The following is a 23,352-nucleotide window of genomic DNA, read 5'->3' as shown; positions in this document are numbered from 1 at the left end:
AAAATGACAGCTAGAATCTGATTGGTTGCTATAGGCAACATCTCCACTTTTTCAAACCCGCAGTTTAGTAAATATACCCCTTAAACTGTAAGCTCCAGTGGGGCAGGGACTGATGTGAGTGAGTTCTCTGTACAGCGCTGCGGAATTACTGGCGCTATATAAATAGCTGATGATGATGAACTCTGCTTGTTTCTTTAAGCTCATGTCTATCCATAGTCTCTTCCTCCATGTGGTATATGGAGACTTGCTATGTATAACACATGCTTTCTGCAAGTTATAGAGATTTCATGAGATTTGTATAACAATGGTTCTCTATTTGCCACCTTCACATGACCTATAGGTCTGTGAAGTGCCCATGGACAGATTCTCTCATCTCTGCCATAGAGAACTGTAACTCTACCACCGTTGCCTCAGGTCTTGTGGCCTGGCATTGGAAGTCCATTTCTTTATGATGTCATCTTTTGAAATGAAGTGCCCTATATGAGTGTAACATTGCTAAAGAATTATAAACATTATTTTTAGGGGAGGGGGGTTGTTTATATTTCCCCCAGCAATGGGATTGATTCATGTAGCTCTCCCAAGGTCCACAGATATTGGATGCTACTTGTGCCTTGTGTGTGTGCACAGCTGTGCTAGGGAATCCAGATAATAAAACTGTACAGAGGCAGGACTGATATCCCGATATAAAGTGATCTGGTTGTATACTGCTATGTTGGTCCTATATATAGTATAGAAGATAACAAAAATAACCGAGAGGGATAGTAGGTATATTTGAAGTGTACCACCCTCCTTACTGGTCTTCCCCAAAACAGACTCAAACCCCTACAGTCTATTTTGCACGCCGCGGCAAAATTGATTTTCCTTGCAAATCGTTATTCCTCTGCTGAATCACTCTGTATGTCTCTACACTGGTTGCCTGTTTTCTACAGAATCCAATATAAAATACTTTTACTAACCTACAAGGCCATCAACAAAGCTGTACCAACATACATCTCCTCTCTTGTCACAAAATATCTCCCAACTCGGCAACTCCGTCTCTCATCCACCTCATTACATCCTCTCATTCCCGGTTACAGGACTTTTTTCGGGCTGCACCCACTCTATGGAATTCTCTCCCTCGCACAATAAGACACTCCTCTGGTCTACAAACTTTCAAGTGCTCTCTGAAAACCCACCTTTTCAGACAAGCTTATAATATTCCTCAACCACCCTCTTAGCCTCACTACCTTACCCTATTACCACCCGTTACACAATTTCACACAAGACAACTACCCCCTGACCAACATTGTTGTGTGACAGGATCATTTAGCTTATGAGTCACTTTTACCTTTGCAGTCTGGCTGAACCAAAGTGCAAAATGTAGATTTAACCTCATGTATCAAACTCCCATTGTCCCATAGATTGTAAGCTTGCGAGCAGGGCTTTCTCACCTCTTTGTCTGTTTACCCAGTTTGTCTATTAGTTTACTGTGTTTGTCCCCAATTGTAAAGATCTACGGAATATGTTGGCGCTATATAAATAAATGATGATAATGGCAGCACAGTTGCCTAGTGGTTAGCACTTCTGCCTCACAGCGCTAGGGTCATGAGTTCAATTCCCGACCATGGCCTTATCTGTGTGGAATTTGTATGTTTTCCCTGTGTTTGTGTGGGTTTCCTCCAAGTGCTCCGGTTTCCTCCCACACTCCAAAAACATACTGGTAGGTTAATTGTCTGCTATCAAAATTGACCCTTGTCTCTCCCTCTCTGTCTGTCTGTCCCCCTCTCTGTCTGTCTGTGTCTGTGTGTGAGTGTGTGTCTATATTAGGGATTTAGACTGTAAGCTCCAATGGAGCAGGGACTGATATGAGTGAGTTCTCTGTACAGCGCTGCAGAATTAGTGGCGCTATATAAATAAATGATGATGATGATAATGATGATGATGATAATGATAATGATGATAGTACCTGCATCAGAAAGCAAGGGAACGCTATGGATCAGACAGCAGGATATAGGGATTAATATTTCCTATGCACAAATTATACTGTTGTATGTAACATAAGAGAATCATGTTCCTGCGTCATTCTATGATGGTCCCCTTAATATAGAGATAAAGAAAATCAACATTGTCTCTGTACACGCCGTCATAGAAAAACCTGTACTCGGTGCATTACTGCTTTGATCATAAATTCTCCTAGTTGCGCCTAAATTAAGATGTGTTGGGACTCACAAGTCCACTTCAGCTGCTGAGGATACACGGCAACAATATTTGCCACAATTTCTGGAGGTTGTAGGAGCAGACTGGACCTTACAGACATAAACATTTTTTTGTTATTGTTTCTTTAAAAATATTTTATAAAACGTACAGCGGTTCTGGCCGCTCGCTTAACATTATTGCAGCAGCCAGGTCTTTTCATGTTTCAGATTTAATAATAAAGTCTTACATTGTATTACTGCTGGGCACAATCCTGCCCCTTCAGCATCTACTATTCACAAGTACAGTTGGAATGGTTGCACTTAAAGGGACTGTCCACCTTCAGACTTCTTTTAATTGGCTTCTGCATGGACCCCTGCAACTTCTACTGCATCTATTGATTTTTTTTTCCCCCTAGCTTCCTTCTGTGCTTTTTAGCCATCTGTACATCATAAGGGGGTTTTTGTTGTTGTAGCCCTTGGATACGACACAAGGTTGCTCTGTGGATACAATAATAGAGAGCGCAGCACAGCTATAATAATAAGTGGCTAAAGGCATAAAAAACATAGGAAAACAAAGCTGTGTTTTAGTTAAAGTTGCAGGAGGGCACACACAAGCCAATAAACTAAAGCAAACTGCCAGCAGAAAACCCTTTTAAGGTTAAATAATAATACAAAAACAGTTGACGCATCCCACAATGGATATTAAAATACACTTTTCCTTTTGCAGGAGAGTATGGTGCCGCTGATAGCACAGAGTTAAATGATACCAGGCTGTGGAATGTCTATCACGCTGCTGCCCTGCACACATACAGCGTGAGCCATGTCTTTCACGCCTCTGCAGCGTGTCCAGGCCTGTCCGGCATATTTGGCCCTTGCTTTGAGTTATTCTGTGGATTAAAAAGTGGAATATATTTAAAGCCTGTCAGCTCATTGTGACACGCAGCAGGTTATAGGCTTTGCAAACAAGTAATTACGAGATATTATATGTAACTCGAAGGGGAATTAAATCCAGGTTTTATGTACTGGACTTTAAGTGGTATTGTGCCTGATGTTATATTATATCTAGGTTTAACTCTTAAGGGAGGCATGCAATTGTAAATTATCATGCTCATATATCAAAATATATATTTTTTAAAATGACATAACTATCTTACTATCTGTGTTTTTCTTTCCTTAGTTTTATGGCTTTTTCAGTGCTTTTTGATGAAGGGAAGAAACCCCTTTTACGGTCTCCACATGTTGTCACTAGACACTTAGTCATATCTGCCAACATTTAGACTTGAGAAATCAGGACATAAAGTCCCACCCACAATCCAACCAAAATCCACCCATAAATGCCCACTTTTGTGTGAAACTCTGCCCACGTTTTGAGGTTTGCTAATTGGGTCTGTCTCACCAAAAATGGTACATATTGGAGGTATAACTTAATATACAGCACCCACCCACACATGAGCTTCATAACTCATTTTTAAACTGTTCTATCATTGCTTGCACAGCTTTCAGTAAGGTAAAACTCCCGTAGGGGTGATGTCGGATGAGTATTTCAGAATGATAAATTGTTGGGCAACAGTATCATTGTCCAATCTGGCCACGGATGCAGTGCCCAATGGATGAGATCCAGGCCACAGTGCCCGGCGGCCGGATCACTGTCGTTGGAAGGTGAATATGCACACTGGCTGATTACGTTCTATGGTCATCTTTCAAGCGCATTTACCAACATTCCTGATACAGATTCCATTCATTTTTTATTGTATTAATATCGGACTTCGCGGAAGATTTCAGGTCATATAAACTGCGAGACTCAATATCACAACGTGTGTGGCCAACATTGTGAAGTTTCACAATACAATGATCAATAGAACCAAATTCCAGCGCCAAAAGAAATAGCAAGACGTATGTGTACCGTGCCTCTAATATCTTGCAGAATTCCAGTTTACTCACCTCTCTAAACATCTGCATTATTTTACCATTACTTAGAAACTAATAAATGCACCAAAGCTGAATTTGTTCTGAGAACGTACTTGCTGAACATCTTAAAGGGAGCTTAAATGAACTATCTTAGTTCTGAGAATTCTATTCCCACTTACATTGACCACTGATGATAATGTCTATAGTGTTCTCCCCAGAAAATTTTGCAAGCCAGATGACATTAAGAAGCAGCTGGGTGGCATTAAGAAGCAGCCTGGTGGGGGTAGTGTAATACTTTGCAATAATAATGAATCATGTTGGAAGTTATTGCCCACACTTGGTCAGACTAGTGGTCAGTGGTCTAACACACACTGCTGGCTGTAGTGCTCACATAGTGCCTGTTCTAATAGAAGAAATAATGGGTTCTTCTATTATAATAGGACTCTGTTGGGCTCCAAGAGCCGGATGGCAAGTAAAAACAGCCGGGTGGAGCACCTGGGTAATAGGTGCTAGGGAGAACACTGATCTACCAGTGGCGTACTTTCCTACTGTTTGGACTTCCCTTCTGCTCACTGCAGAGTGGCAGTGAGAGGGACACGTCCCAACAGTCCCCAGCAGTCGATGGAAAAGTCCTGACTGTCAGAACAATAGGAAGTCCCCTAAAATCAGGAGTGCCCCACTTACTAGGACATATGGGAGGTATGTATTAGGCTTCATGTTCAGTAGACTGAGTAAACCTCTTGTTGTATTGAGGGGCATTAGACTTTTAAGATATATGGACAGTTTTAGATTTTAACCAAATGACAGTTTCTTAAAAATGTTTTGGGGTTTTAGTGATACATGTGCTGGCTCATGGAGTAGTCATAATATATTTTTTGACCTGCTCCCAAACCTCATTCATGTTTATTTTGTTATTTAATTTGAACTCTTGCTAAGTGGGCTTTGTGTGGGAGCTATTTGTTTCTCGATAATAAACTATTGAACTGCAACATTCCGATTTGCATCTCCCACTTGCATCTCTGTCAGCATGGCCCCCATCGCACACCTTATGGTGATAATTCTCTAAAACTCAACCACTTACAGGAAAAGACATTTTCTTGTTGTATTTATCTGCAATAGGTTACCACATACTTCCCTAATGAAAAGACACAAATTGCTTAAAAATATAATGAATAAACCATACAGCGGATGGAAATCCATTAAACTGATGGCGCGTTCTTCAGGGTAGGACTGCTGTGTGGACTCTCAGGCAAGGTGTTCTGAAGAAAAGCCACCACACAGCTGCCAGTGATTGTTCCTACAGGGATTGTTACAAGACTTACGGGTCTACAGTACAGAAATGGAAGTTGCGCAATCAATTTATAGCTTCAAACCAGGTGCTTGAAAGGTTGGGATTATCCAGAAAGGGACAAATACAGAAGAAAATCTCCCAGCACTCTGCTGTGAACCAGTAAAAGAGCCGCTATGCAGGAACCTCAGTTACATTTAAAAATATTTGATAAGCCACCCGCCCCGTCAAGGCGCTTCTGCTAAAAGGGTGGAGTCCCTATATTGGGTCATACATTCATGTGTTTTTAGAATAATTTGCCAAGAGGAAAGCTCCAAATGAGCCCAACACTCCCCATCAGCTATTGATACCAAACATGGCTCTCAAACAACAATACAGATGGTGATAGGTGATTTTCTGTTACCACCATAAATTTAGAGTCAGATTTAACTTTCCACCAGGCCAGTCTGAATGATATGCGCATGCGTGACCCGGCTTTGATGTATAGGGCAAATCCATTTGTGTCCTATATTAAGTAGACTTGTTAGTATGATGGGAAATCCGTGGGAAGATTGCAGGGACCACAATGAATTGTTAACACCAGGAAGACTTGTTCACTTTGTCAACCAAATAAAACTCTTGTATTATTGCACTGCAGCTTTATCTTCATCTAGAAGTACAATCCCAACCTACCAACGTATGAAAAATGCAGAACAAAAGTTGCTCTGCTTTGTCTTAATCATTGGAGAAATTTTCTCTGCATGTACTTTACCTATAATGAATGTGTGTATTGTTTTGAAATGTTATTATTGTATGACAAAGATATGGATAGTGCTCTAACACAAGCAGCAACCTTTTTATGATCACAAGAGTTGACATCTCAAGTGTCCTTTACTATCTACTGTGTCGCTAAAATGCATTTAATATGTTTATTACATCCCCAGACATGCTCTTTCCAGTATACAGTGCGCCTATAAGGGGTAAAAAGCACCCCTTTAAAAATATAGGTCAAGTCCCTGTCTACACCACCTCCGAGGATGTGAAAAGATAAAGTCTTGTTTTCTTTCAAGCGGGTGTAATGCTAAACACACAACTGATTGAGTCCTGACTGAGTGTGTCAGAACAGTTGACAGACTGTCCTGCTCTCTCCTACCTGTTCTTGCTGCTTTCAATATTTGTTGGGGAGAGATGGCTGTGAACAGTGCAGACAGAAACGATCTGTACACAAACTGCAAAGTGGCTGGTCCCGGAGCAGGGTCCAGGCACCTCAAGCATACAGTACCCCAGCCTGGGAGGGGGGTTTCCAGGCACTAGGAAACCTCCCCCCTCGGTTTGCCTATGCTCTCCCCTAAAAGCACTCTCATCCGTTCACCGCTGTTTTCCAGGACATACTTCCCAACTTTCTGTCCCGCAGGACAAAGCTGTCTAAATTGGGGAGGCGGGACAGAGCCTAACCGTGCTCGTCAGGTGTCCTCCCTAAATCATGTCTGTTGGAAAGTATATGGTCTTTGTGTAAATGATCAGCCTGTGTATATATCAGTCATTATAACATGACAGGCAGAACATCACCCACTAGGAGTATCAGCTAAATAGCACATAAAAAATGCCCACTATCCAGTGGATTACGGGAAACCTGCAAGAAGACATATTATCAAATTTATTTTTTAGAAGTGTTAGAGCGGATAGGTAAATTTTGAGGACATAGCTATAGCTGGTTTTATATAAGTAAATCCGTTCTTTTTTATATAAGACACAATCCATGCCGGATAGCAACAAATGGATGGGCTTTAAAACTCCATTAGTATCTAAAATCTTTAGAGCCCTGGGATTCTTGGCAGATGAAAAATATGAGGAATTTAATCTGCAGATGCACGGCATTTGCTGTGGTATTTAGAGATATACAGAAATATATCTTGTGTAGCATGCCTAAATTAAAATATCGGTCTATGCCGTGTTTTTATATCTGAACCATTAAGTGTGAGTCATTACTTTCAGCTCCGTGAGATGCATTCACCACTGTCCTTATATGGCGTCCAGAGATGAGACTGGGATGTGAGCTGGTTTAGTCTGCAAACTGATTTGTCGCTTTAGATCATCGTTACCTTAGTAGATGGTGAGCACGTACATACAAGATTATAAAGAGAACCATGGCCTAGAGGTGGGACCCTCTCTATGATGTATGGTTTGAATCCCCCCCTTCTCTGACTCGCTATTCTCCACTATTATTTACCTCCTTCCAACTATCCCTCCCTTCCTTCCTTCCTTCCTTCCTCCCTTCCTTCCTTCCTTCCTATCATACTGCTATAGCTGATGTTGATGCAGAAGGAGTGGCTGGATGACTATATAACCACTGCTGATTGCAGATTGACCTCTCCAGCTAATTGCACTAAAAAGATTAGCAGCAATGTTGTATCAATTCGCGGCTATGTATTCGCATTACTTGCAGTGCGGACTGCTACAGGAAAGACAATTAATTTAATTTTTAAAGAGATACCCCACGGCGTTTAACGTTTTCCTCTCTGGTAAATGCGACTTTCGCTTTTATTAATAAGACACCATTCTCTTGTGTGTATAAGACCACATTAGTCTATTAGTACACAACGTAATAAGGTATATTTGTTAATCAAATTAATGAATTAATCAAATTAATGGGCAGCACGGTGGCTCAGTGGTTAGCACTTCTGTCTCACAACGCTGAGGTCATGAGTTCAATTCCCGACCATGGATTTATCTGTGAGGAGTTTGTATGTTCTCCCTGTGTTTGTGTGGGTTTCCTCCGGGTGCTCCGGTTTCCTCCCACACTCCAAAAACATACTGGTAGGTTAATTGGCAGCTATCAAAATTGACCCTAGTCTGTGTCTGTTGTCTGTGTGTGTATTAGGATATTTAGACTGCAAGCTCCAATGGGGCAGGGACTGATGTAAATGAGTTCTCTGTACAGTGCTGCGGAATAAGTGGCTTCTCATGGTGCCTGGTGACAGCTCACCCAACATTGAGCCCTATGCAATCCCTACTATCCATACATGCTCCTTGTTCCATTAGAAACTTTCCATCCACCTTGTAGTTCCATTCCCTCCAACCTCATCCACATATCTCCATTACACTCTCTCCCATTTTCTGGTAAACTTTGCAATGCGAGATCTGTTTGCAATAAACTTGCATCAGTCCGTGAACTATCAATGTCAAACTTCCTCAACCTCATTCCCAATACAGAAACCTAACTTACCTCCTGGGACATTACATCTCCTGTGGGGGAGTCTAAGGTGGTGGAGTAGGCATTCTGCTTTCTTCATACTGCACCTTCTGGGTTATACCCACGGAACCCTCTCTCTCTCTTTCTCTTCCTTTGAAGTCCACACTATCCGTCTATTCTCTTTTCTCTTTCTGTCATTTATCACCCCTAAGTCCATTTTCACAATTCCTTTACAACTTTGCTATCTGGCTCACTTATTTAATAAACTTTAAACTGCCTAATCTCATACTAGCAGTCTTTTTTCACTTCCTTCCTTCCTTTGGTCTCCCCCAGTGGACTTCATCTCTCACCAACTGTGATCGATGTTCTCTTGATGTCTTCTCTCACTTCTGCTCCATCTCTTTCTTCTCCAGCTTGGCCTTCCCACTCTTCAACCACAAACTCCTTTCCTTCAGCCTCACCTTACCTCATGCCCCCCCCCCCCACCCCCCACTCTGCAACAAAATCCACACACATACAGTGACTCCTAAATACTCTCCATCCCATCCACTTTTAATTTGCACTAAAACAACTGCTATCTCTTTTGACTGCTCTCTCCTGTCTTGAGCTCTGTAGCGCCCTACAACTAAATGATGATAATAATAAGGGTTGTACACTAAAAACATGTTCAGTGCAATGCAGGAAGCCATACTGCTGACACAGGAGCGAAGGTGTAAGGTGGCTTCTTGCAACGTAGGTTTCATCCGGCATTGATTTGGGAGACCGATTAGTCTTCAAATTCATCATTCACATTCTAAGTCACCTCCGGATCTGCTGAGAGTGCACAGGGCTCCGGCAACAGACGAGAGAATCAAAGGAGGAATCTGATGGCGCTTTGCAGCACCTGTTGAGATAAGCCTTTTTAACATTCATTTATGTATGAGTTTTTAATATCTATTTTATTAAAATTTGAGTTGGATTACCATGATATGAGGTGGTGTTTACCTTATTTTAGGTGATTGTGAAGATACTGCTGCTCCAGAGAATGAAATATTTGCCAGAGAAATTAGAATTTATTGGATCCAACTAAGCCCATAGATGTACATAGTGATACCTCCGGGTGTAATAAATTACTATACCATTTTGCATTTACTCCCTCTGTTTTCTTTTGCAATTACTTGATGCAACAAGATTTTGTGAATGGATCCTGGAATTTTATTGGGGATTATAATTTAAATATTAACATCATAAATAATATCATTACGTTACCCTATTACCACCCGTTACAAAATTCACACAAGACAACAACCCTCTGACCCCCTGACCAACATTGCTGTGTGACTGGATCACATAACATACGTAGCACTTTTTATCCTTTGCAGTCTGGCTGGACCAATATGCAGTATGTAGATTTATCCTCATGTATCTGACTCCCATTGACCAATAGATTGTAAACTTGTGAGCAGGACCTTCTTACCTCTTTATCTGTATCACCCGGTATTGTTTTATTACTCTGTTTGTTCCCAATTGTAAAGTGCTACGAAATTTGCTGGCGCTATATAAATAAATGATGATGATCCATATAATCTATTTTATTTATTGGTATTATTGTTAGTTGCACTGTTGAAACTTATTTTTCTTAATGAGAGGATGTGTATGAATGGTTACCTGGGGCCTGATTCATTAAGGATCTTAAATGAAGAGGTATCTTATTTCAGTCTCCTGGACAAAACCATGTTACAATGCAAGGGGTGAAAACTATTATTCTGTTTTGCACATAAGTTAAATACTGACTGTTTTTTCATGCAGCACACAAATATCAACTTTAAATTTCAGTGTACAAATAAGCTATCAAGTATTTGTGTGCTACATGAAAAAACAGCCAGTATTTAACTTATGTGCAAAACAGAATACTAATTTGCACCCCGTGCATTGTAACATGGTTTTGTCCAGGAGACTGAAATAAGACACCTCTTCATTTAAGATCCTTAATGAATCAGACCCCTGGTTATAAAATAATCTGTCATATCTCTCTATCTTTATATCTCTCTTTCTTGCGTCTGACAGGTCCGGGAAGGGCTTTATGTGTGGAGTTTGTATGTTCTTTCCGTGTGTACTTGAGTTTCCTCCCACAATCCAAAAACATGCTGGTAGGTTAATTGGCTGCTGTCTGAATCAAATGGGCCCGTGTGTGTGTGTGTGTGTGTGTGTGTGTGTGTACGCTTATGTGTTTGGGACTTTAGAGTGTAAGCTCCAATGGGGCAGGGACTGATGTGAGTGACAAATATTCTCTGCACAGTGATGCGTAATTGCAAATAAACGATAATAATAAAAGATGGGATAATGCATTCTTAAGCCACAGTAATCTAAGATGACTTCTATCCGTAAGAATTGACAGTGAGGGGTACATTATTAATTATAGTTAGATATGTTTACTGACCCCCGTGTTTTGGTTTTGGTTTTGGATCTGGATTAACTTTGTGTTTTGGTTTTGGCAAACCGCCCTCGTGTGTTTTGGTTTTGGTTTTGGATCCCTTTTTTTTAAAAAAAAATCCTATTTTTTTCCTAGAATCACATTATTTGGCTCTTTTTCTTGTTCCTACATTATTATTAACCTCAATAACATTAATTTCCAGTCATTTCCAGTCAATTTTTGGAACACTGTTACCCCTCCTGTTTCTGTGTGAGCAATGGCACTGAGTAATGTCACTGGAGACTGGAGAGTGACAAGAACACTGCTACCCATGTTTCTGTGTGAGCAATGGCACTGAACAATGTCACTGGAGACTGGAGAGTGACAAGAACACTGCAACCCCTGTGTCTGTGTGAGCAATGGCACTGAGCAATGTCACTGGAGACTGGAGAGTGACAAGAACACTGCTACCCCTGTGTCTGTGTGAGCAATGGCACTGAGCAATGTCACTGGAGAATGGAGAGTGACAAGAACACTGCTACCCCTCCTGTTTCTGTGTGAGCAATGGCACTGAGTAATGTCACTGGAGACTGGAGAGTGACAAGAACACTGCTACCCATGTTTCTGTATGAGCAATGGCACTGAGCAATGTCACTGGAGAATGGAGAGTGACAAGAACACTGCTACGCCTCCTGTTTCTGTGTGAGCAATGGCACTGAGCAATGTCACTGGAGAATGGAGAGTACAACAAGAACACTGCTACCCCTGTTTCTGTGTGAGCAATGGCACTGAGCAATGTCACTGGAGACTGGAGAGTGACAAGAACACTGCAACCCCTGTGTCTGTGTGAGCAATGGCACTGAGCAATGTCACTGGAGACTGGAGAGTGACAAGAACACTGCTACCCCTGTGTCTGTGTGAGCAATGGCACTGAGCAATGTCACTGGAGAATGGAGAGTGACAAGAACACTGCTACCCCTCCTGTTTCTGTGTGAGCAATGGCACTGAGTAATGTCACTGGAGACTGGAGAGTGACAAGAACACTGCTACCCATGTTTCTGTATGAGCAATGGCACTGAGCAATGTCACTGGAGAATGGAGAGTGACAAGAACACTGCTACCCCTCCTATTTCTGTGTGAGCAATGGCACTGAGCAATGTCACTGGAGAATAGAGAGTACAACAAGAACACTGCTACCCCTGTTTCTGTGTGAGCAATGGCACTGAGCAATGTCACTGGAGACTGGAGAGTGACAAGAACACTGCTACCCCTGTGTCTGTGTGAGCAATGGCGCTGGATCTCCTGGGGAGGGAGGTACTTATAGAATCCAAACAAATCCGACAACACAACTATGACGTTTTGTCTCGATTCAGATCCGAAAATGCACGAAAGTACCGAACCGGCTCGCAAGCCTACTCGGATCCCCCAAGTTCGGGTTGGCTCGGTTTTCAGAAAACCAAGACTGAGCATCTCTAATTATAATACACACTTTTTCTTAATGAACATTCTACAGTGATGACATTAGAGCTCACTGATTATAAGCAATGATGTCACAACTCCCTGTCTATACAGATTTTATTTGCTGTAATGTATACATATATATATATATATATTAAATCACTTGTATATTTGTATATTGCATGGATATGAGCTAAATAAATCTATATTATACTTCGATATACTATACCAAAGAGGTGAGAAAGATCATTTATTATTTGAATAAAGTTGTATATTTTTATACTGCTTATTCCTGGGAAAAATAAAATATCTTACAAATCTGAGAAGTGTAATTTCTCACCTAGTTAGATCTGCCCACTGGAAGTGAGTTTCTTTTACATACAGATTCATATTGGAAATCTCACCATTCTATCTGCTGTGAAAGCTGATTCAAATGGTAATTGCAAAAGGCTTGGGAGACTTTGTTCTTTGCACAGCAAATCTCCTTAGACAATATAGGGGTAGGAGAGAGGTTTTGCCGGAGTGTCAAAGTAAAAAAACAGTTTTCAAAATAAATTACGGTATTCTCTAGAGGGCAAAAGGACTCTGACAAAAAAATGGCAGCACACAGCAAATCTCCAAGGTATTTAAATATGGATAAATGGTTCTGTGCTTTTACTGTTCTAGAACAAGCCAAGTAAAGATTTCTTTTTATAGTTATGGCATTTATTTTACTGCAGTGATTTAAATCCATTGGCTCTAGGACATTTAATTTTACCATTGCATTTTACATTACTTTACACGCCAGACTGACTTCAACACATTTTAATGGATAATAATAATTCAATTATTATTTATAAAATAAATTACTGAAATAAAAAATAGGGTTGTGGTGATGCCTTTTTCGACACTTGAAATTACACTAGAACAAATTATGTTATTGGAATTGACTATTTGTTATTCACATTGGTGCAATCTTAGTATTCAATTTCAAAACCGACTGATTAAACAAAACTGTTAGGGTCCCTATTTCACTAAGAAGTCATGGGTCTGTTTATCAAAGCCAATTGCAAAGTTGGCCAAATGTTCAATGGCAGCTCTCTTCTCACTTTATACATTTATGGGGTTTTTTTGGGAAAATGAATACTTATTTTCATAGCAAAATCAAAAAAATGAACCATGGGCTTAGGGTGAGCTAAATTATCGCCAAGCATTTATTTTATAGTGGGGTGCACAGGGGGTTGGAAACATAAAGAGCTGAAGCAGTGTGGAGGAGGGGCATGGAGTGTGTGGAGGAGGGGCATGGAGTGGCAAAATAATTAAAATTCTGGGCCGTTTAAATGGGAATTCATCAGCAGCATAGGACTGACAGATTTTCAGTCTTTCTTCCAGTAGTGCTCTCCAAGTTCTTTGGCAAAAACTTTATACTGATTGTTTTAGTTTTCCAAGGACAGTCAAATAATTTTCCAGTAGAATTCCCAGTTTTATATGGAACGGAGGTGTTGGATTTTAGGAATCGAGCGAGGGACACATCAAAGTGGTGTCTTGGTCTCCTATACACAATTAGGAGACCTGTTTGTACCAGATGCCTATTTATGAAGCTTTCATTACTACATGTTTTCTTTACGATTTCAAAAATCGAGAGGTACAGCATAGAGACTACTGGGATACAAACTGTGGTAAATTCACCCTCAATTGTCATTTTTCATTGTTCGAAACTAATCAATATAGATATAGTAGAAATTCTTTAAATTAAACTTAGGGGCAGCACAGCAGCCTAGTGGTTAGCACTTCTGCCTCACAGCAGTGGGGTCATGAGTTCGATTCCAGACCATGGCCTTATCTGTGTGGAGTTTGTATGTTCTTCCCGTGTTTGCGTGGGTTTCCTCCGGGTGCTCCAGTTTCCTCCCACACTCCAAAAACATACTGGTAGGTAAATTGGCTGCTATCAAAATTGAGCCTAGTAGCTCCCTCTCTGTCTATCTCTGTGTCTGTCTGTGTGTCTATATTAGGGAATTTAGACTGTAAGCTCCAATGGGGCAGGGACTGATGTGAGTGAGTTCTCTGTACAGCGCTGCAGAATTAGTGGCGCTATATAAATAAATGATGATGATGAAATAAGGGGTAAATATTTTTGGGTTCAAATGAGGGGACAGATGTGGTGTGTGGTTTAGTATATTTAATATTTTTATTGCCATAAAACGTATAGCCATACATAGGAGGTTTTTAATTTTTTTTATAAGTTGATAAAAAAAAACAAAAAACAGTCCATACATCAGTGACCATTCACTCTTTCAATAGGAAATGTGGAGATCCCCTGGGGAGGTCGAGAGACAGGAATATATTCCATTTATTTGTGTTACACTCATAGGAATTACAGATTTTTTTTTTATATTCCCTTGAGGGGAAATGTAACCTATTTACGTTTATTTTCACTTTTTCTATTACTTCACAATATAACATTTTGATGTACACAGTCTTGTGCCTTTTGCTGCCGTATTGTTGGATCTGCTGAGTAAAAATTCACTCAGGGGGTTTATTTATCAGGATCCTATGAGGTTGAAGATTTTCTGTCGTTGACTATCGCAGCATTAACGTGTCACCGGGGCGGCTGAGCGATGTCCGGCTGCCCGAGACACTGGCCGCCAGTGGTAAGGGAAATCTTACCAATCACCAGGCCTAGTTCGGGTCTCCCTGAACATGCCTGAGCTGCGACTTGGCCTTCCAGTTCCTGCTTCAATAAAAATGAATAATAATAACGTTAAATAAAATAAATTTGTAAAAAAATATAATGAAAAAAAAAAATCTGAATATAAACCCCCCCCCCCTGAAAAATATGGTTTATTTTAATAATTATGCAATTTTTCTTGTCTCCAGCATCTGCTATTGCCATCATGAGATGGCGGTACAGGGGCAAACGCAGGATTTGTAGAGGGGGGTTTCCACACCACGCCGCCAGTGGGCGTGACCAGCATGCATGGGGGCGTGGCTATAATTTTAGACAGTGCTTGGCTGCTCTTCAACTCTTCCTATCCCCATAATATACATGGGCAATACTGCGTACACTACTGTTAGGTGCATGCAGCTCTCCCTTTTGAAGCAGAGCCGTGTGAAGTGTGGGCAGGGTCCAGCCACCTCTATTATACAGTGCCCCAGGTTTGGAGGGGGGTTTCCAGGCACTAAAGAACGCCCCTCGGTTTGCCTATGGCGGTAGGCATTTGAGGACATCGTCAACACCCACTTTGCATGAGGTAACTTCACCAAAACTCCCCAGCAAAGGGTACCGCCAGCAATAGACGTCGATAGTCTTCATCGACTTGGGGGCTTTGGTAAGTAAGGAGAAGCCCTACGTCCGGTGAAAACTCCAGTTTTCACCAGATTTAGCTCTTTTCACCCACTGATAAATACACCCCATAATCTTTAAATAAAACAGTTTCTCTTGATGGGCAGAAAAAAACGGTAGAATACTTTTATGACATTATTAGTCAATATATTTTATATAAAGCCACTTAGGGTGTCCCCTGATTTCACTGCAGTTATGTTTTCATATCGTTGTTCATAGAATAAATGCACATTTCCCCTCAAACTTCCTCCTCCAAGAACAAGTAGTTATTTTTATTTTTTATTGCCATTTTGTCTTGAATAATGTAAATGATCAATGTAAATGATCAATGGCTGTGTGTTCAACATGGTTACGAGCATTGTAATATGAAAAAGGCAATTTAAATATACAACATCTTATTAGGAAAAAGTAAAAGTAGAAAAGCATTTTTATGCGTAGGTTATAAAATAGTAATTGGATTGTAATGCAAAATATTTTGAATGTTAGATTGCTAACATGCTATTTATTTATTTTTGCTGTTCTTGAAAAATTGGGTTTAATTGTGTTGATCCGTGAGAAAATCTACCGCAGGAGAACAAGGCAGAGCCTGGATTATTCTAGTTTCTATATGTATTTGTGTGTGTTGCGTAGACTGTCATTGTGCTGGGGTGAGACTCTGTTCTGAGCAGCCCTGGTTTGCTTATGTCTAAATTCAGCTAAGCAGAAACTGCAGCTGCACAGATAATGCATTCTCCCCAAGGGCTTTGGCTGAGCAAATTAGGTGTCAATGGGGTGTCGGTGCAGGCAGTACTTCCTCTAATTAGTCTCCCGAGCCTAGTCGGTGGCAGGTAGAAGATGATCTAATCAATTGCTCTGTGTCTGATGCTTGCGATGTGGAGAAATCGTGGCAGGCAGGGCTCTGCTCCCACAGGTCATTCACCTGCACAGCGGGAGTTCTTCATTTCAGTTTTCATCATTTTCTGTAGCGTGATGCTTCTTGGAATTGAATCCCCCAAAATGTTGGCTTTGTCCTGTGGAAATGATGAATCTTTTTTTCATTTAGTTTCTCTGCATTAACACAAGGTTGTTAAGTACCCGGCACATTTACTGCATTTTACATTATATTGATTGCTAAAAATGAGTTTAGATCACAATTTATAAGAGGACATGTAAAGACGTTGGGCCTGATTTATTAAGGAGAGCAAGGCAAAAAAAAGCAGTATATTTGTTCCTGGACAAACCATGTTACAATGCAAGGGGTGCAAATTAGTTTATTATGATGCACATGAGATAAATACTGGCTGCTTTTCATGTAGCACAGAAATGCTTATTAGCTTTATTTTTACACAGAAATTTGAAGTTGACCTAGGATGTGATGTACCCCAGCTATAGATCTGTCCCCACATTTTAAATTTACCTCCTCCCCCAACATGGTTTTGCCAAGGTGCAAAGTTGCTTCTTTTTTTTTTTGCTTTACTCTCCTTAATGACTTAATGACAGTGATCACCAGAATATGTGCTATACACTGTACTGTGGTCACAGAATATGGGCAGTATATTATGGTTTTAAAGGCGATTTCCACTTTACAGATCAATTTTATTAAATCCTTTCCGAATAGTTTGATCTTTCCCAATAGTAGTACTTTGATGGCAGTGGCGCACGCAGGGGAGGTTTCTGAGTCTCCAGAAACCCCCCCCCTGCGCTAACTAAGTGGCCGCTATAGCTGCACTGTCCTATACAGCAGCTATAGACTTCTTAGACAGCGCCGACAATCCTCCGTTCGCCCCTGGATGGCTACCATTGGCTGTATGTATATGTCTAGATGTTATATTTATATCTGAGCAAGGCATGTGATTATTTGTTAAGGAGATGAGGCAGCAGAATGGGGTGAAGGAATGTAAGAGATCCCAGGAATATTGCTGATGTATATGTTCTCCAGGTACAGGACTCTCTTCCAATTTGACTCCCATTCAAAACCTGTTCATTTCTGTTGCCAAGCTCAGCTAGGACCTGGGAGTAAGGCCGGGGTAAAGTCATACTGAGTGCATCTGCTGTCGTCATGAGTTCCTCTGATGTCCAAAAATATACTTGGCCAATTGTACAATTACATTACACCACAACGGAGGAAATCTCCATTCAACCTACTAACTCTACTGGACTTATGAAGGTGGTACCAACCTGACCGACTCCAGAACCAACATGTTTTACTGAAATTTATATATACTTTCATTTACTTTTTAATCAAAGGGAAAAACTCCCATCTGAGAGTTCTTACCGTTTTTTTTTCAACTTTAATTCTATTATTATATTTACTATTATTATTACTTGTAATTACTTTTCAGCACATAAATGTTTTTGAGACAAGGACAAATCATCCCATTGTATTTATGCATGTTTTGACAATATCACTCTCCACTGTTCATTGTTAACATTTTTTATTAAATCAGAAGCTAGAAAAAAACACAATACAACTGAATTCCGTAGTTTAATATAATATAAATGTCATATTTAATTACAGCAAGTCAAAGATTTGATTGTAGTTTTACACGTTATCTGGAAGCTACCGCGTTTCGCCTGCTTTTTAGGAAGCTATACAGTTTCTTTTGCTTATTTGTCCTATCTTATAAGTTTCATTGTTCTGCATCACTAACCTCAAGAATCAGCTCTGAGTATACATTGTCTGAACAATGCTTCCAAGGTCAGTGAGACTTAATAATGGAACCGTCAGACTAATTGAGCATACACAGTATACAAAGTTATAGTATTTGAAAACTGTTAAGAATAAAATAGATTTAAGAACTGTTAAGAACATAATTAGGCAGTGCATTACAAATACAGAAAACGTTTAATAAATGCTAAATCAAAGTTATGATGGATGCCTCTTTTAATTGTGTATTATTCCAACAAAACAGATTAACTACTTTTAAAATGTTTTTTGCATGATGATAGAGATGAGATCTATCAAGTTGTCATCAAAAACATCAGTGGTTATAGTTTCATATTCCTATCTCCCCTGTCCCCTTTATAGATCCAAACTCTACAGTTCCCATTTTATTCTAATATATCTCTACATATTATCTACTATCTCAATCTATTATTGTTATTATGATTATCATTTTTATACCAGCGACCGCTACTATATTTCATCAGTGGTTAGATACACTCACAGGCAGAGTGTATATAACTATACTGGTTACAGAAGTCTCTTATATTCAGGGGGCCTGGGATTGTATGCAGTCCTCCACCTCATCTGCCTACACTTTAGTGGATTTGAATTCATTAGCGACTATCGCTATTTTATACCCCCTGCGTACTGTACTGCTGTGTGTTTTTGTTGTTTTAAGATTTGTATGGTAAACCTTGTTTGTGAAGTTTATGCTTGTGCTTCTACTGAGTTACAAGAGTGGTCACTTGATAGGTGGAAAGGCACGATGTTGTTTTTAGAAGGATAGGCACATTTAAGGGCCCCTTTAAGAGTAGCAAAGCAAAAAAAGGAGCAAATTTGCCCCTGGACAAACCATGTTGCAATGCAAGGGATGCAAATAGTTTTGGTTTTTTTTTGCAGGCAGGGAAATACTGGCTGCTTTGGCAGTACACAAATACTGGGCAGCTTTATTTCTACACTGCAATTTAGAGTTGAGCTAGGACACGACCCCTCCTGACTATAAATTAGACTGCACATCTTACATTTGGCCCTCCCTGAAGTGCACCATGGTTTTGCCAAGGTACAAATGTGCTCCTTTTCTTGCTCTGCAACTCTAAATAAGGTCCTTAAAAAAAGTTTTTAATTAATGCTGTGTATAAACTGAAGAAGCTGGACTCCATGGGGGTAAATGTATCAAGCTGCGGGTTTGCAAAAGTGGAGATGTTGCCTATAGCAACCAATCAGATTCTAGTCATCATTTATTTAATACATTCTACAAAATGACAGCTAGACTCTGGTTTGTTGCTATAGGCAACATCTCTAGTTTTCCAAACCCGCAGCTTGATAGCTTTACCCCCATGTCTTTGGTCAAAATGGACATAGTATCTATGCTCAGACCGCCTGTGCATAGATACTTTTTATGTAACCGCAAAAAATAACTATCTTGCCAGCCATATTAAAGTTTGTCGCACTTGCAAAACTGAATGTATTTAGAAGTTATCTGGAATACCAACCATGTTACATGTAACAAATTCTCTTTTTTTCCTTTCTTCATTAGGATAAGACTTCAATCACTGCAGAATGGAGTTCATTGAATAAGACATTTGCCTTATGGAACAGGAGAGTGGTTGATCAACATTCTGCCAACTTGTCCCTGCAGTGGACTCGATCTGACAAGACTGTTTCACCCAATAATTTGCTTCAAGCCTTGCACGCAATTTGCTACCTTGTGATTTATATCAAGATTAAAATGTAATATCTACATGGCATAATTTTTTATGGGTTTTTTTTTCCCCCCCGATTTCATTTCTTTATCTACAGTACAACACATATCTATATGCTAATGTCTGAAAGCCTTCCTAGATTCCCCGTCTACAAGACCACACACCTTGAATTTGAAAGACTTTTATTATAGGGGAAGGGGGGGGGGGGGAGAGAATCTTGTGATTTTGCAATAAATCCTTGAAGCAAACGTTTCATACCGGATCATTCAGTCATATATTTCTATACGGGAACAATCATTGTGTAACCAAGGCCTCTTCTGAAAAATAGCAATATTTTGTTGTACAGCAAAGGCCTTCTGTTAAAAAGCATTTGTATATCATTAAAGATATGTATTAATAATGGTTCTTAAAATAAAAACATACATAGATGTACGGAGGGGGAGGGAGGGGGGTTTTGCGTTTTTCACCCACCATCGACCCTACTGAACGATTTAATTTTGTTTCTACATTTTTATCCCAGTTAGTAATAGTTTTCCTCTTATTGTGCGTCACAGCTAATTATAAGAAAAACTAAAAACACTGAAATGCATTTAGTTAGAAATGAATTCTTCATTTTGATTATATTTAGTGTTTAATTTTGATATTGCGTTTCTTAATTAAGGTGATTAAAGACCTATTAGCCTAACAGTGAAGAGGAGGGGTTTCTTTTTTTAATTGTACATGACGCAATGGCAATATTCGTGTGATTAGGCCCTCTGTGCACCCACAACTATGGTCTGTAGTTTGGGGCTACAAGAAATACATTACAGGGACAATTAGCATTGTAGTTACATACCAAAGCAGCTCCCAATTTCCTTTCTTTTCACATTCCACACTGATTGCTAAACACCCACGTGTGCATTTTGTCTTTTCCGCGACATGCTTAAGTGAACCACTCAGATTTAAACCTGATATAATTTAAGTCCAGCCTGGAACATAGCTGTCCTTTCTTTGATGTAATAAGCTGGCAACAAGGGCCCCCTTTCCTTCATTATACGACATTTAATTACTAACCGAAAGGGAGCCAAGCTTTCTGCTATTCATATTACATACCGACTTCTCTCTGGAAGCTAGAGTCAAGTATAGCCTCTGTGCCCACTTTTTACGCAGGTTTTTCTGGCTATAGATCAAGTTTTTCTTAACTAGAAATTTAGGAGAAGGTGCATTACTCGGTTTGTAAAAATGAAAACTCTTATTGCAGCAGTCAGTGACGTAGTCAACTATTCAATCAAAATCTTGTTAGATTTTTAGGTCAATGAGAGATATGTTTAGTGCACTACAGCTACGTTCTGGAGAGCCATAATTTGATTTTATAGAATGTACTTGTCAATTCTCCCGGAATGTCCAGGAGACTCTCGAATTCCAGGTAGGTCTCCCGGACTCCCAAGAGAGTAGGGCAGGATTTGTGGCCTCCATGACGCGATTCTTGGGGAATCACGTAATTTTGCCCACTCCCAACGGTAAAATGACGCGTTTGCATCCTTGCAATGCGCCGGGGTTGTGGGGGGCAAAATGACGCAGTTCTCCAAGCTGCACCCCCACATGCCCACCTCTCACCAGGATCTCCAGGATGCCAATATTTAAAAGTTGTCAAGTATGATATAGTATGATACTTGTCAACAGTTTATATTCATTCCATCAATCTACAATAAGACGATGTAGGTACAAAATTTGCACTAAATCATTGTGACCAGTCAGACACACGATTCATTGTCTACCTCGCACTAAACAGGTAAAAGCTAATTGCTAATTCATTGTTGTGGTTCAGTGCAAATATTGATCAACAATGCAATATTAGTAAATGGCCCGATGGTCTGTCTTAAAAAACAACCCCAGGGGGAAAATGTATCAAGCTGCGAGATTCCGGCGGGTTTGAAAAGTGGAGATGTTGCCTATAGCAACCAATCAGAGTCTAGCTATCGTTTTGTAGAATGTGCTAAATAAATGATAACTAGAGTCTGATTGGTTGCTATAGGCAACATCTCCACTTTTCAAACCCGCCGGAATCTCGCAGCTTGATACATTTACCCCCTGGCGTTTTACTTGAAAGTGAACGCAGAGACAGCACATGTTAGTGCTGGAACTTTGCGATAATTATGGACACTGCTCTTTGTGTCTAAAATATACAGTGGGTATAGTTACAGTGCTTGTCAGTAGGCCATTATCTTGACAGCGATATAGAGATATATATATATATATATATATATATATATATATATATATATATATATATATATATATATATTATATAATTTGGCAGATGAATTGGATCTGTCTCTGCAGGCATAGGAGACCATCTATGCCCAGCGTGATACGACTGACCCCCATTTAAACACTCATCTTTACTGAATTGTTACTTTTCTGGCGTATTTATGAGAACAGATACAGAGAGCAGCACCCAGTGAAAAAAATGTTGACAATATACATATATGATTCTATAGTAACAAGTTGCTGATGACCTGGTTTGACGGACATCACTACTGCGTGCTGAGTTGATTAATCTACAAGTCAGCTCTTTGCTCAGGTTAAGATAAATGCATTGATAAAAGGGCTACAGAGAAACAAACGACAAGCTTTTTTTTTTCCTTTTCTTTTTCAACGCTAATTTGTAAAAAATGTATATTGTAAAGAGCTCAAGGCAAAAGATATGCAATAACGTTCGTATTTGGAGCATGCAATAGTTAACTTTTTTTTTTTTTTTTTTTCCAAAAAAATAAAATAAAATTCTACAGCCAAGGTTTTATAAGACTTCCGCACCTTAGCATCTGGCAAATTGCAGCTTAACACTTTGCTATAAAATGCAAGCGAAATACTGCAACCTGATCTCTTAAGTGGGTTTATTGATCTGCATCTTTGTCAATGTCAAGAATGTATATGAAGGAAGGGTTTAACCTTATGTGTGCCAGATCAGAAAAATATTACTTTATCACTGTGATATTCCAAATATCGCATGGCTTCATGTGTTCATATATTTATTTAACCTTGCAATCCTATATGCGGACCCTGGTGTTAATATCGTATTAAAAACTTTGGCACACTTTGGGTTTGGCGTTCTTAAGGGGTTAAGTGAGAGAAGCATTAACCATTTGTTTTTCAGAGAACTTTTTTTTAACTTGGATTGCGCACATTGTTTCATAGTCCCTCCTGTATGATCAAGCGTGAAGAATATTCTTTTTTTTTTTATTTAGATATCTAAAAATGTATTGATTTCTTTAAGAACGAAAAACAGGGGATGGTGGTGGGGACTCTTAT

General features: G+C 39.8%; 1 protein-coding gene across 3 annotated transcripts in view; it reads left to right on the top strand.

Annotated features, from left to right (window-relative positions):
* The window catches only part of CDK14 (cyclin dependent kinase 14), a 453,985-nt gene extending 431,189 nt beyond the window's left edge, over positions 1–22,796 (top strand). For all 3 annotated transcript variants that reach the window (XM_075211845.1, XM_075211846.1, XM_075211847.1), the window contains 2 exons: positions 19,896–22,065; positions 22,255–22,796. The gene's annotated coding sequence lies outside the window, so the exon portion shown is untranslated. The remainder of the gene's footprint in view (positions 1–19,895; positions 22,066–22,254) is intronic.
* Positions 22,797–23,352: the final 556 nt, after the last annotated feature.

Source organism: Mixophyes fleayi, chromosome 5, assembly GCF_038048845.1.
Source record: "Mixophyes fleayi isolate aMixFle1 chromosome 5, aMixFle1.hap1, whole genome shotgun sequence".
Classification (NCBI taxonomy): Eukaryota; Metazoa; Chordata; class Amphibia; order Anura; family Limnodynastidae; genus Mixophyes; species Mixophyes fleayi.
Note: the sequence above shows the minus strand (reverse complement) of the source record. Positions and strands in the feature narration are given on the sequence as shown.